Genomic DNA, 13247 nt, shown 5'->3' on the forward strand with positions numbered 1-13247 from the left:
ATGTTCCCCCAGTGCCACCCCAGATCCTTTCCTAACCACATTCTTAGTGCAAGGTGCCCCAGAACAAGCTGCTGACATTAAAATGTGCCATTAAGACCAGCAAAGCACCATTTCCAGGAAAGTATCCAATGCTTTCAGCTGCTGATCTCCTATGTACAGTCAAAAACTGATGTTGTCTCAAACTGGCACTGGATCAGGCTCTCAGGGATACTATGACACAGGTTTCTCAGAACAAATTACATTTCCACAGTTTCTGCTGCATCAAAGTTTCTTTCAGCATTTTGTGCAACAGCCTCCACCATGCTTCCTTAAACTGAGTAGGTTTGTAATCCAAAAATGTTCCATGGACATGGAAAAACACAGTATTTCATGATCTGCTTCTATGACTAAAAATGCTGAGGTAACACATGACTTAAATTTTTAATAGATCAAGTTGTAGTCAAAATGCAGAGCACACCATTCCATCCATCACTGACAGGTGGTCAGCATGCTGGAAGAAAATATGCAGTTTTCTAATGAGCTTCACAGAGGTTCAAGAGAGAAGAGATTCTAGATCATCTAATCTCTCCTAAATTTCTCAGGCAATTAATTGTCATCCAGATATCCTGTAACTAGCCCCAAACTATTCTTTTGTCTCTGTTCCTCAAAACCCAGAATGCTTATGACAAACAGGAACCCAATCAAGAGTCCAAAGAAGAGGCAGGGTTAATTTGGTGTGTCCAGTGGCCAAGTCATTTCCCATGTTGCAAAGAAACGCAACAAATCTTCAGACATTCCTTCCAGTTAGGTCCCCAAAGAAATTTCTCAGCTAAAGTGACACCAGCCAAACACCTGACATAATAATCTATGCTACCTCAGAGTATTGCTCTATCTGCTTTGTGTGGTGTTTCCTACAACAATCATTCTCTGGTGTTTTAGAAGACAGAGAAATATTACAAAACCTTACAAAAATACCACCCTAGAAGCAAAGTTGTGCACTGAGAAAATTCATCAAGGCCACAGCTGATGAAGCTGGCAAACTGGTGAACTGCAAGAGATGTGATCGAGTCCAGGATGCATCAGAAGAAGAACCAGAAGGGACCTCTCCAGTTTCATGACACAGATTGCTGCTTCTGCATGCACCCAGGCCAAAGGACTGATAGGACAGGTGAAAGATGCAGCAGCCATGCTGATTTCTCCCACATTTAATTCTTCGCACTGAATTTCTCTAAACTCAGTTCCCAGTCACTGGGCTTCACCAAGTCATGGCCAGCATGGCTGGAGTGTCCTTGCTATCAGCAGTCCTCTGATGAGTTCTTCTGGGACAGCAATAAGCACCAAGTCTGTAAGGCTTAAGGAGACACCAACACACCTTCAGTCGACACTGTCTGGCTGTGCACATCTCAGTGATGAACCCAGTGAAACCTATTCCTTTTAAAGGAAGCTTTCTGATGTGTTTGGGATAACATCAGACCTCCTTCAGCAACATCTGAGCCTATGCTCTCATCCACATCCCTCTGTTGTATCCTTCTATTACTGTCTCACCTATCACTGATTGAACTGAAGCTGCATGAAGAAAATACATGAATGAAAAATAATGATATAATAAAATGGGATTAATACAGGCTGAGTTTTAAATAGGTTGAGTCTGAAGGTAGTTGTGAGATTCACTGATGCATTAACTCAACTGAACAATGCTGCCACATTCATGGGGTACATGGCCCTGATAGCATAAAAATTGTGGATTATTCTTATGTGTAAGGCTTTCCTGAAATGAGAGTGAAAGCTTAATATTTGCAAAGCAAAAGGATGCCTGAACAACAAGCTAAAGTTACTTCCAGAAGGTGGTCAAACCTGTGTCAACAAAGGAAAGGAATTCTGAAAAGAAGACAAAAGCAGTAAGATTGATCCAGTAGTTCATGAAGCTCTGAAGTTCCTCCAGTGTCACTTTCTCTTCAGGATAAAGGATTTTTAAAATTTCACCTTCTTGCTGCAGAGAATAAAATATATGTAAAGTTTCATAATGGTTCACCTGTGTAGTTATCCACATCCATCTGTACATGTGAGAACATGTACTGTGTGTTGTGACAAGCACAATAAATTACTCAAAAAAGACTTGAAAATAAGTTTCATTTACAACTACAGCATTCCACTGAAAAATATGGTGCAAATTGCGTAGCATGAAATTTTACTTTTAAGCTTATTCCATTACAAAAATCTTCACAGACTTCTTTCCCGATTTGCCTTTTCTGGCTCCACATTGAAAGATATTTGGTGTATTAGTCCCATGCTGTTATAAAAATGGTTTTACATTTTGTGAAATTATGCCAGGACAAACCCAAATAGTTCAGCTTAATTTAACATGTACAAGTTATTGTGAATGACCAAACCAATATGTGCAAGAAAAAATTATATTAAATGGTGGTTAATCTAACAATTTACAAACCATACCATTTTAAAAACACAGCAATTGCTGTTCTTAACACTGTCAAGACCACATGCTGTGCAGACACCTATTAAGGAATCCAAGCTTTTCTTGATGTATTAGAAGAGTGAAAATGTGTAATTGGAAAAGAAAGTGAAAACTCCCTACAAAAAGATTTGGCATGGACACATCACTCAATGGATTATTGTTATCAGTTTCACCAGAAAAATGAACAACAGTGTTCAGGTCTACATTTTTTTCTAGTATATTAGGAGCAAATAAGCATTTAAAGGCATTTTGAGAACATTTAAACTTCATTGTTATATTCTAAAATTGATCTTGGTGTTTCTGCTTCATACAAGAAGCTGCTACACTGATTTTGTGCAATGCTCAAACTAGTTTCTCTGGGAAACCAATAGCAAAACTGTGGGTCATTTTGCTGTCCTGGTTCACTATGTGTTCTCCAGCAGATGAGCAATGAGACAATTAATTAAGTTGAAGTTGGGACCATTTTATACAAACCATGCCTAGAAACAATGGGCTGATGTGTTAGATTCAAAGTTGAACTTCTGGGAGATATAGAGACAAGATAACATCCCTATTTATTTGCAGTACCTGTTTTTCCATCAAGGAACACAAAATATTCCCTTCCCCACATTCACAACTGTAGGAATGCACATGTAAATTACGTATCACCCTTCATATCCTACCTGTTATTTGTGACTGTTGGTAGAGTAACTGCTCCAGATGTATTGTCTACCCACCCCACCAGCAGTAGCCATCTGACATTCAAGCATCTAATCCAGACAAATCTAGAATTTTGCTCTATGAGAAGGAGAAAGGATGGCACTTTGGAAGGGCAGCTCTTTCCATCCTCCTAAAACAAGACTTCTTAAGTAAGTGATGTTTAGATATTTGTCTAAAGTTGGGATGTGGATTTCTCCACAAATGCCTCCCTTTGACACAGCTACCCCACACTGGTAGAACAACTACAACAGTGGCCTTTATTGACTCATTTAGTTTGACTCATAATGATCTGTCTAAAATTACCTTTCCTGGTTCTTTCCAGATTTCATGTTTGAACCTTTGGGTTTGTATTCAGCACTTCTCACAGGGCTGAACGTAAGAGCACGAATCACTCAGGCTTACCTTGAAGTGCTTTGAGAATGACTACCTGCAGACACAGTCTATATTTTCAATTTACAATCAGACATTTCACCTGGGATGTCTCACCAAGGTGATGAATTTGCTTTATGATTTGAACCTTTCATACAGCTTCCACAGCAATACTCCCTGCATCATGTAATTGGGAGATTTTAATATGACTAAATGTGTGATGGGGTGACAAAGCCAATCCAAAAAGCCACAAACAGCCAGTCTTTGATTAAAAAGCAGTCCTCCTGTACCAGATACTTTTCTGAAGTGTGGAAGGAATAATTCATTTAGGAAACCACAGCCAAAGTGGGTTACAAGTTTAGAGCAGCAGGGGGTCTGCAGAGCCCAGCCAGGAAAACAGAGCTGGATTTGTTTATTCTTGACCACAGCCCTTAAGCTATTTCCCATAACTGGGAATACATCCTTAAATATATTCTATACTGTTGGTTTTATTATAAGAGATAAGAAAATGTGACTACTTCATTTTAAATTGTGAAAAGTCAATATATAGCACTATATTCTTTCACATCTCTCTACAGCTTCAGGCAAATCCTGCAGCTTTGGCAAAGAAAACCATCCCTAACATCAGCTTTAGTTTTGCTCATCATTTCACTTTCAAACACGCAGTGCTGGAATGTTTGAACTACTGATACTGTAAAGAGGTTTTTTAAAATGTATAAATACCTACTGCCATTGTAAATTGAGAGTAAAAGCTTCTAAACTTCAGAACATTATGATCTGCTTCAAGGATTTAAGCAGTTAGTTTTACAAAGCCTATATTTGGAAATACATATGAAACCTTGATTTCTGATCAAAGCACATTTTTTAAGCTAAGAGTTTGAAGCTCAGGGAAAGAAGATACTTTGCCTGGATTTATCTTAAACTCTGTGTTCTCTTTTATTTCTTGAAGTTTTCACAATTTCGATTCAGAGAATTTTAACTAGCTAAGTTATGCCCAGCCTGCACACAATCCAACAAGTTAAATAACAAAAAGATCATGAATTATTTATTCACCTCAATCTCTTGAACCAGCCCTAGGTTGGTTCAATCAGCATTGAAACGCAAGCAAACCAACCTACCACCCTGATAACCCACAGGAGGCATTGCAAGCTCAACTTCTTTTTAGTAATCTTTTTTTCCACTTTTGCCAATGTTAGTGCCATTCATTGAAAACTATCCTGGTGCTTCAGCAGCAGCCCTTCATGCTACTATGCTAATTCTGTCTATTAAAGTGGTCAAACAAGGTAATACTCCACAGTGGTTTCCTACAGAAGGGAACTCACCTCCAGTCAATCCATGGAGCAGATAAATCCCTGGGTACTGATGAGTCCAGAGTGGTCTGAATGCATTTCACTCTGGAACACCAGTAGATACCTATCTAGAGGTTTGCATATTAGCAAGTCTGAAATTCAAGTAGGACTTCTGCATAGTTATGGAATTCACTTCTTTATTAGCTCAAAAACTAAAGATGAAGGGAGAGTCAAGGCCATGAGATGTAAAAATCTAACAAGTTTATGGAGAGTAAGTATAAATTACTTTCCATATCTCTGTTCCTTGTTCTTTATCTGCATTTTATACCATTTTTAATGTTAGAAGAGAATCTCACATACAGGACTGGCTTCCCATGGAGGAGCTACTGCTGTGTGTAGAGCCAGGCACAGGCTGAAGCAAGTCCAGGACCTGCAGATTAAATCTTACCCTGCAGAGAATGCAATTTCTTCATGGGTCTCCTCTTCTTTTTTTTCTTCCTCTCTCCTGGCACAACCACAGGTAAAGCATTACAAGACCATTTCAATGTAACTATATTCAAATTAATTATTGCATGTTGCACAGAAAGCCAAGGAGACCAAGGAGGTGACCCAAAACTTAAAGAGTCACACTTTGCTGCCTTTTCTCTGTATAGCACTGCTGTATTTGCTCGGAAATCTTTAAGTCCAAGGACAGTTACTGGCATGCTATTCTTTTGATATATTGATCTTAGGGCCAAAGTACACTGTAAAATGAAATTATCCTAATGGGATTTAAAGTTATTACAGGCAAAGTTGTAGTAACGTACAGTAAGAACCTGGCATTTTCATTTACCAGTGAGAAATCACATTCCTACAGCAGATACACTGTTAAGAAATCTGGAAAGCTCTTCAAGGTCTGGCACCTGTATTTTGTAGTTAAGTTTACAAAATCAGTATAAGTTAACTTTTCTGGGAGAATGGAAGAAACAACAAGACATTCTGTTAATGGAACAGGAGTTTCACCAAAGGCATAATATATTTAAAAATAGAATAAATGTGAATACAACATTAAAGGACCTTATTCTGCTTTATATAATTGCTATTTGAAAGGACACTGGCAATGTAAGACAACCTACTCCCTCAGGCCACCTGCAAATAAAATAATAAATAAAGCCCCCTTTAAACCACAATCATTGTAAGGTTTCTGCATAGAGGGAAATTTCAGCCAAAATAGCAAAGTCAACTAAAAATCCCCAAGAAATTATACCAGAACAATGACACTGGTCAAAGATGAACTTTTTGGGGAAAAAAGTCTTGGGCCAACACACTGCAGAGAAGAACAAGGAAAAAAGAAGAAGCTGTTAATTGCTGACTCAGCTCCTGGCTCTGGTTTTAGTAATTGTGCAGGGAATGAAAACTGAAATGTGTGTAAGAGAATTAGAAAAATAGAAGAAGAATAAAGCAAAAACAAAGAGAAAAAATAATTTAATAGAAATAAGTCAAAAGCACAGATCATGCAAGGTCTAACCCATTCCCATGGGTTAGAAACATGGAAACCAAGGAGTGATGTGGCTTCAGAGCAAAAGAGTATAATACATTATCAAATAAATATAGCATTGCTCTCAGATCAAGCTGTAAGAATTTCTCCAACAAATGATATTACCTACTCCAGACTGAAACCTTCTGGGATCAGAGATACAAGGAAGGAATCCTAAATACTAAAATCCAAGGCTCCTCAGGCAGGGGAAACAATGAGGGCTGAAGGCCAGAATGCACCAAAAAGCAGAACTTGGAATAGCCCAAGTGTGCTGCATGCATTAATAACCCACATGTCCTGAATGTAGTTACCAAGTAGCAGTGCTGTGATCTCAGGATGACAGGAGGTGACTGACCACTACCTCAGCTCAGCATTACTGCAGCAGAAGGTGAGGCAGTCTATCACCTAAAAAGCAACCAGAATTTTTTATGTCTCACGAGCCAGCATCTGATAAGAAGGGATGACATTAGCAGAGAAAGAAAAGTTAGAAAATTGGCAGTTAGAAAAAAGTAAAAAGAACGGAAACTGCTGTTACTGTTAAAATCTATCTTTGAGGCTAAGGACTTGCAGATGGAAAATAAAAAATCCATGGTAAAACAAAAGCCACATTAGGATTAGAGATTCTGGAAGTCATTGTCTCAGAAAAAAGACCAGTTGAGATCACCTTTGGAAGAAAGGCTGTCTTGTCAGACAAAAGGGATTTATACCCAGCCCAGGGATTACCATCCCAGGTGAATTCAGCTGAAGAAAGATCAGCTAATAGTTCTTAACAGAACAGGTCAGGTATGAACTGGACCAAAGAAGTTGTCCAACAAACAGCCAGCTAGATTAGCAAGATTAAAAATTTAGTCTCAATGACTTGGCACAACTGTAACAAATTGCCTGTGCTGGGACACATCTCCAAAGGAATCTGCAGGTCTACATGAACATGCAGGATATGCCAGAGACTGCTTACAAAGATTTTTGAATTCTGGGCTGCATCAGCATTGATTTTTCAATGTTACTGCCATAATATCTTTCTTGGAAAAAAAGATAAGGGGAATGATATGTTAAAGAAGTTCTGGAATGACTGGGAGGTCTTTTCCTGTTGTAAGAAAGCTCATATTACATGATGGCATTTAGTTAGGATTTACACTCCAATATCAGACCCATCTTGGGCAGCTGAGTCTTGGAAAGTTACTGACTGTAATGGTAACCCACCAGCAACTGGATGGGAGGTCTTTTCCTGTTGTAAGAAAGCTCATATTACATGATGGCATTTAGTTAGGATTTACACTCCAATATCAGACCCATCTTGGGCAGCTGAGTCTTGGAAAGTTACTGACTGTAATGGTAACCCACCAGCAACTGGATGGACAGCCACTACAAGGGTCCTTCCTCTGGAGTGGAGGAATAAATTTGGATGCAACCTCTAATTTGTGAGCCTATGGAACCCTGAGAGAGCATCTACACCCAAGCAGTTCAACACAGTGAGGCCTCTGGACAAGACCCAAGGAATTCTCCAGAGCCCACTACAGTGCCATGTAACCCATCAAATAATGTCTTCAGTGTTTCAAGGAAACATTCTTTTGAAGTTCTGCAAGCACTCCAATTTCCTACATGTTGGTAATTCTGCCTCAAACTTTGAAGCAGTTCAGGAAGTTTTCAGTGTTCAATCATAAAAGAATTACTGCTCTGTCCTGTGTATCCCAACAGAAGCCTTAAGAGACCTGTCCGTGAATTCTGAGGGTTTTGGTCTAGGTCAGCAGACAAACTCAGCAGATGCTTTCCCAGCAGTCTTAGAAGATTGGTCAAGATGACAGAAGTGCATTCTTCCCCTCCTATAAAGAGGAAAATATAATATAGTCAAAGAAGAAAATATACTTCTGGTTTGATTTCCAGACAGGAAACAACTTTTGCTGTTGAGATTTGATGTTACCAAATGGCAACTTCCATAATTATTCTTTTTTTCTGTCTGAATTTATATTGTACTTGCTTTTTCACATTTGCTTGGTTCATGCCAGGTTTTCCAAGATCTTTTAATACTAATGATCTATTTTAAGTAGCCTTAATAGCATAAAAATTGATAATACTCTGAATAGGCGCCAGAATTTGCCACCTTGATTCCCTACACAAGAATTCCATCAACCTGGAATACAGTGAGTTATCCAAACACATGTATTCAGCAGTCTTTGCTCCGTTTACCAACACTTTGAACATTTGCTGTTCCTCCAGTTTCATTTATTCCTTTTTTTTTCTTTTTTTTTTTTAATTATTTTAAAAGGAGTTCAGTATCTCAGCTTTTTTCAGGTGGGATAATCCAACACACTTCTCATTTGCATGTAAAGTGCAGTCAATGCAAATTGATCAAAACCAAATTAACAGCAATTGGTTCCAATATTTTCCCTGTTTACACATTAGCTTGCTACCTTTAACATATAGATGTATTGAATTCAGCTTAGCAACCTGAGCATGAATGTTGTGGCCTTTAAAGAGAAACTTATCTGTAATTAAAATCATGCACAAGTTTTAGAGGGAATCTGTTTACTACCAAGAAAGAAAGGTGATGCTAAAAATTAATAGAATTCAGCTTAGTAGCTTCATGTGGTTAATTCTGAATTAAATCTCCTAAAATTATGGGGAGGCAGCTTTATCAAGCCTCAGATTATATGGAAGTTTAGTTCTGGGTGGGTTTTTGAAAAAAAAAAAAAAAAGGTTATCCTTTCTTTCCACAACACCATTGATTACTCTTTTTTTTTTAAGATACCACTGCAAACTGATAATAAGGTAACACAGTTATAATCATTACAAGCATTTTTTGCAAAAGTCATATAATAAATATGCATTGAAGCTACAAGCATGCAGCACAAATCATCTGGCACGGTGTTCAGATGACAAGTAATAAGGGCTTTAGAATAAAAACCAAAGCACATATACAGTGGTTGCTATAAGGAAATGATTTATCCTATAGTGTATATTGAATTGCTTATTATAATTTAGAACAGTAATTGCTATGGCTTCACTATACTGTTTAATTGCTACAGTATACTGATATATACCATGGAAGACACTGCAGTAACTGTGGTCTGTATATAACAGTATTTGCATAATCTGCACTGTAGTTTATTCTTATAGCAGATAATGCAGTATGTGCAGGAATCAAATTGTTTCTCACCATATTGATTGCACTTAAGGACACAAGTATGAATTCAAAGATAAGGCTTTTTTTGAGGTATACATCAGGACAGATGCAAAATTCAAGTTTAAGTCATTACTGTGCTAATCTTCCCAGGAAAATATCTATAGAAAAGCAGCTACTGAGATTTTTGCAAGACAAATGTCAGACAGAACTCTGGAGTTTTGTGCAAACATCTCCTATTTTCCAGGCCAGATCTCTCTTGCAAGAACTTGCAGTCAAATAAACCTAGCCACTCTAATTCAAAGAGCCAAAATTAAACAAAACCATCACTGCAGCTGACAAGCATCCACCCTTCCCCACACCACAGGATGCTGCAATGCCTGGGTGGGAACTGGCTGAGCCTGTGCTCTCTGGCTCTACACTGATGAAATGGCAATGGGCTCCTAAGGGAAATAAACTGGGATGATACCTCAGCTCCCAGTGTGTACTCTCTGCTCATCTGTGCCTCTCACTCTGGAGGGACCCAGTGGTGTCCTGAGAAACTGAGCTTCCACCAACCTTCCAGAGCCACAGGTTTCCATGGTTAAATTTGGGCACCTGGAACTAAGTGTATGCCTGCACGTTACCCTGCCAGAAGGCAGAAGCACATTACCATAGAAAGAAGCCAACACTGGAAATTTTCCAGTGCCAAAGATCAGCCCAAGTCTAGCAGAGATATCCCCACCACTCCTAAGTATTGAGACAGCCTACAAGGAGTTGAACTCGTACCCAAGAGATCTGGGGCCACGTTGCAGTGAGCTGTGTAAATCACAATCAACCTTTTCCATTTGCTTCTGGAACCACATGTTCCTCTGGAGCAATATAATGACCACAAGCATACTGTGCCTTCAGGAGAAGCATCACTAAGAAAGGAATTATGGCTGGCCTGATTTAGACTAGACATAAGGAACATTTTTTTTTTTTACAATGAGGGTGGTGAAACACTGGCACAGGTTGCCCAAAGAGTTGGAGGATCACTCATTCCTGGAAACATTCAAGGTGAGACTGGATGGGGCTCTAAGCAATCTGATCTAATTGAAGATGTCCCAGATCACTGCAGGGGGTTGGGCTACATGACCTTGAAAGATTCCTTCCAACCTGAATCATTCTATGATTCTGTGACTCGTGAGTGTTTCAGGAAACAAAGAGAAGCCATGGATCATAGACACCAACTGCTCTAAAATGCTTGAACAGATAGTGTATTTTGATGGATTTCATTGTATTTTTGTAAGCAAAAATCAGCAGTGGGATTTGCTTCAATTTGGGAGTTTTGCTTTCTTACTCCCACAGATTCTGACAGACAGAGGTGAAGCTAACAACAAATCAGCTGAAGTTTTGTCATCAGATTTGATAATTACTTGTCCATTTTTTAAAAGTTAGTCCTCTCTGTCAAGAACCAGAAAGAAAATCACATCACATGGCTCAGACAGCCTCAATAATGAACAGTCAAAGCAGGGGATAAGGCTCAGCAAAGATGTTCAGCAAATATTTGCAAACAACTACTAACAACTCAAATAAAATGTCAGAGTTGGTGGTACAGATTCAACCAATTACCTCAGCTCTACACTTAAAACAAGGGGCTTCAAAAAGTTCATAGGACATCTTACTGAGAGAGCAAGTCCCATTTCACTTCTCGACTTCTGCAGTTTCAAGAAGCAATTGGTGGCAGGGACATTGATGTAGGATAAATGTAAGATGCAATCACTCTGATTGTTTGTGATCATGACATTTTACAAATGCTACTACTGTGTCATTTTCTAAAGTATTGGGGTTTGACAGAGGTAAAAGAAATTTTAAGAAGAACAAAACAAGAAGAAATGTCACCCTGTCTCCCTAGACAAGCCAGATTGAAAAATTGAAGAGAAACCCACTTGGATGAGATAGATTCATAGCACTGACACTACACCAGCAAAATCAGAATTAGATTTTGAGATTATTTAAGTAATAAAACCACAGATTCTTTTCATTCATGAGAGTTTACAGTATACTATCTTTGTACTAAATTGAGTGCAGCAGTACTGGTTTGTGGTTAGAACAAGAGCTTGTTTGGTATTTTTTATTTATCTGACTCCACTATTGACATCCTGTGTGACCTTGAGGTTCAGACCCCCACATGTGAGCTGGGGATAATAATCTTAACCTGTTTTGCAGCTGAATGCCTCCAGCTAGTAATTAACGTTGCTTATACCTCATTGTTTTTTCTTATTTTGTAATGGGAATTAAATAAACTTGAAACTTTTTTTTTAAAAAGTTTCCCTGCCCCAACCACAGCCCACACCTCACACAAGCATTGCATTTGCAGATGGGTGGATGGAATTGAGCCTAATTCAGTCACCCTTTCACCCCTATAGTCACATAAGCAAAGTCAGAATATAGATCCAGCCCATGTGCTTGCAGGCTGGTATCTGAATATTTTCCATTTTTCACTTATATCTATCAGGACCTTTCATGCTTTCCATCCAGCTCAAACTCTCCTCCCAAGCCTTGCTCTCTTGACTTGACTATTCCATGCTTTTTCTCTTCATGTTGGCTCCTGCCCATTAGGAATACCTGCTGTCTGATGATGGTCCCATTTCCTTTCCACTCATATTGTGCATGATAATCTGCTGCAGATTTGAAGGAAAGATCTTGACTTCTTCAGACACCATCAGATGTACACTGTTCTAGGCAAAACCAGGATTTGGCTCCTGATGAGTTGGTGCCTCTCACTTTTCATGAACTTGTGCCACTCTGCACTACCTTCTGCAGAATAAGGAGAAATGCTCCAAAATTCCCTGTATCTGTTTTTGACTGTCACTCAGCATCCCTCCTGTGTAACCATGGTCATTTTGAGTTATAATTCTAATCTGGAAGTATTTTTTTACATGCAGAAATACTTGGAATAATGGCTGGATGCAATTTTTTCATACTCTCATCTCAAAACTGTATGTGTAAAAAAACAGTATTCAATGTTCACTGTGGAATCTGTTACCAGAGAAGAAAACAGAGACACTGTGTGACTTACCTGACTCATTAGGCAGCATCCATAACAAACAGTGAATAAATAATATCCAAAGATGCAGATGAAAACCAGAGATAATGGATGACCCAACAGCTTGTGCTTTGCCTTTACACAGGCATTTGCAAACAGTTCACTGAAAAGAAAGGTTCAAAATTCAGACTTTGTCAGATCACTTGAGCCCTGCAAACACAAAACATGAAAGTACTGTTGAGGATCTGGACCTGAACAATTCTCTCAAGGTCATTCACAAAGTTGGTAGCAGCATGAGGAATTAAACCTATGCTGTCCACATTCAAGACAAATATCGTAACAGCTGAACCATCCTCCCTCTGCAAAAGGAGCGTACAAAGGAATTCTTTCCAGCTAATACAGGGTGTCCCCCTCTGATACACCAGAGTATTTACACTTGGGAAAAAAGAAATCAACAGTTCTTTTGTTTTAACCTTTGTTTTGATCTTGAAGCTTCAATCCAACATTCTCAGTCTCCAAAATGAAAACAGCAAATTGACATGTCATATAGCTTACAAAATGAGGAGTGTTATCAAAGGCAGGCTGTGCAACTAGACCTTGTTTGGTACACAAGTACAATTCATATTGTTCCCACCTATTACCAGAGCTTCAATACGTAAAATATGAACCATTCCACAATCTGCATGCTCATTTATATTACCTTTATGTGAAACTTTGGCAATAAAAAATGTTCCATTTCCCCTTCAAGTGTAGCACTCTGTGGAACATAATCCTGCTAGTTACGTTGGTGAGCC

Source organism: Calypte anna, chromosome 4B, assembly GCF_003957555.1.
Source record: "Calypte anna isolate BGI_N300 chromosome 4B, bCalAnn1_v1.p, whole genome shotgun sequence".
Lineage (NCBI taxonomy): Eukaryota > Metazoa > Chordata > Aves > Apodiformes > Trochilidae > Calypte > Calypte anna.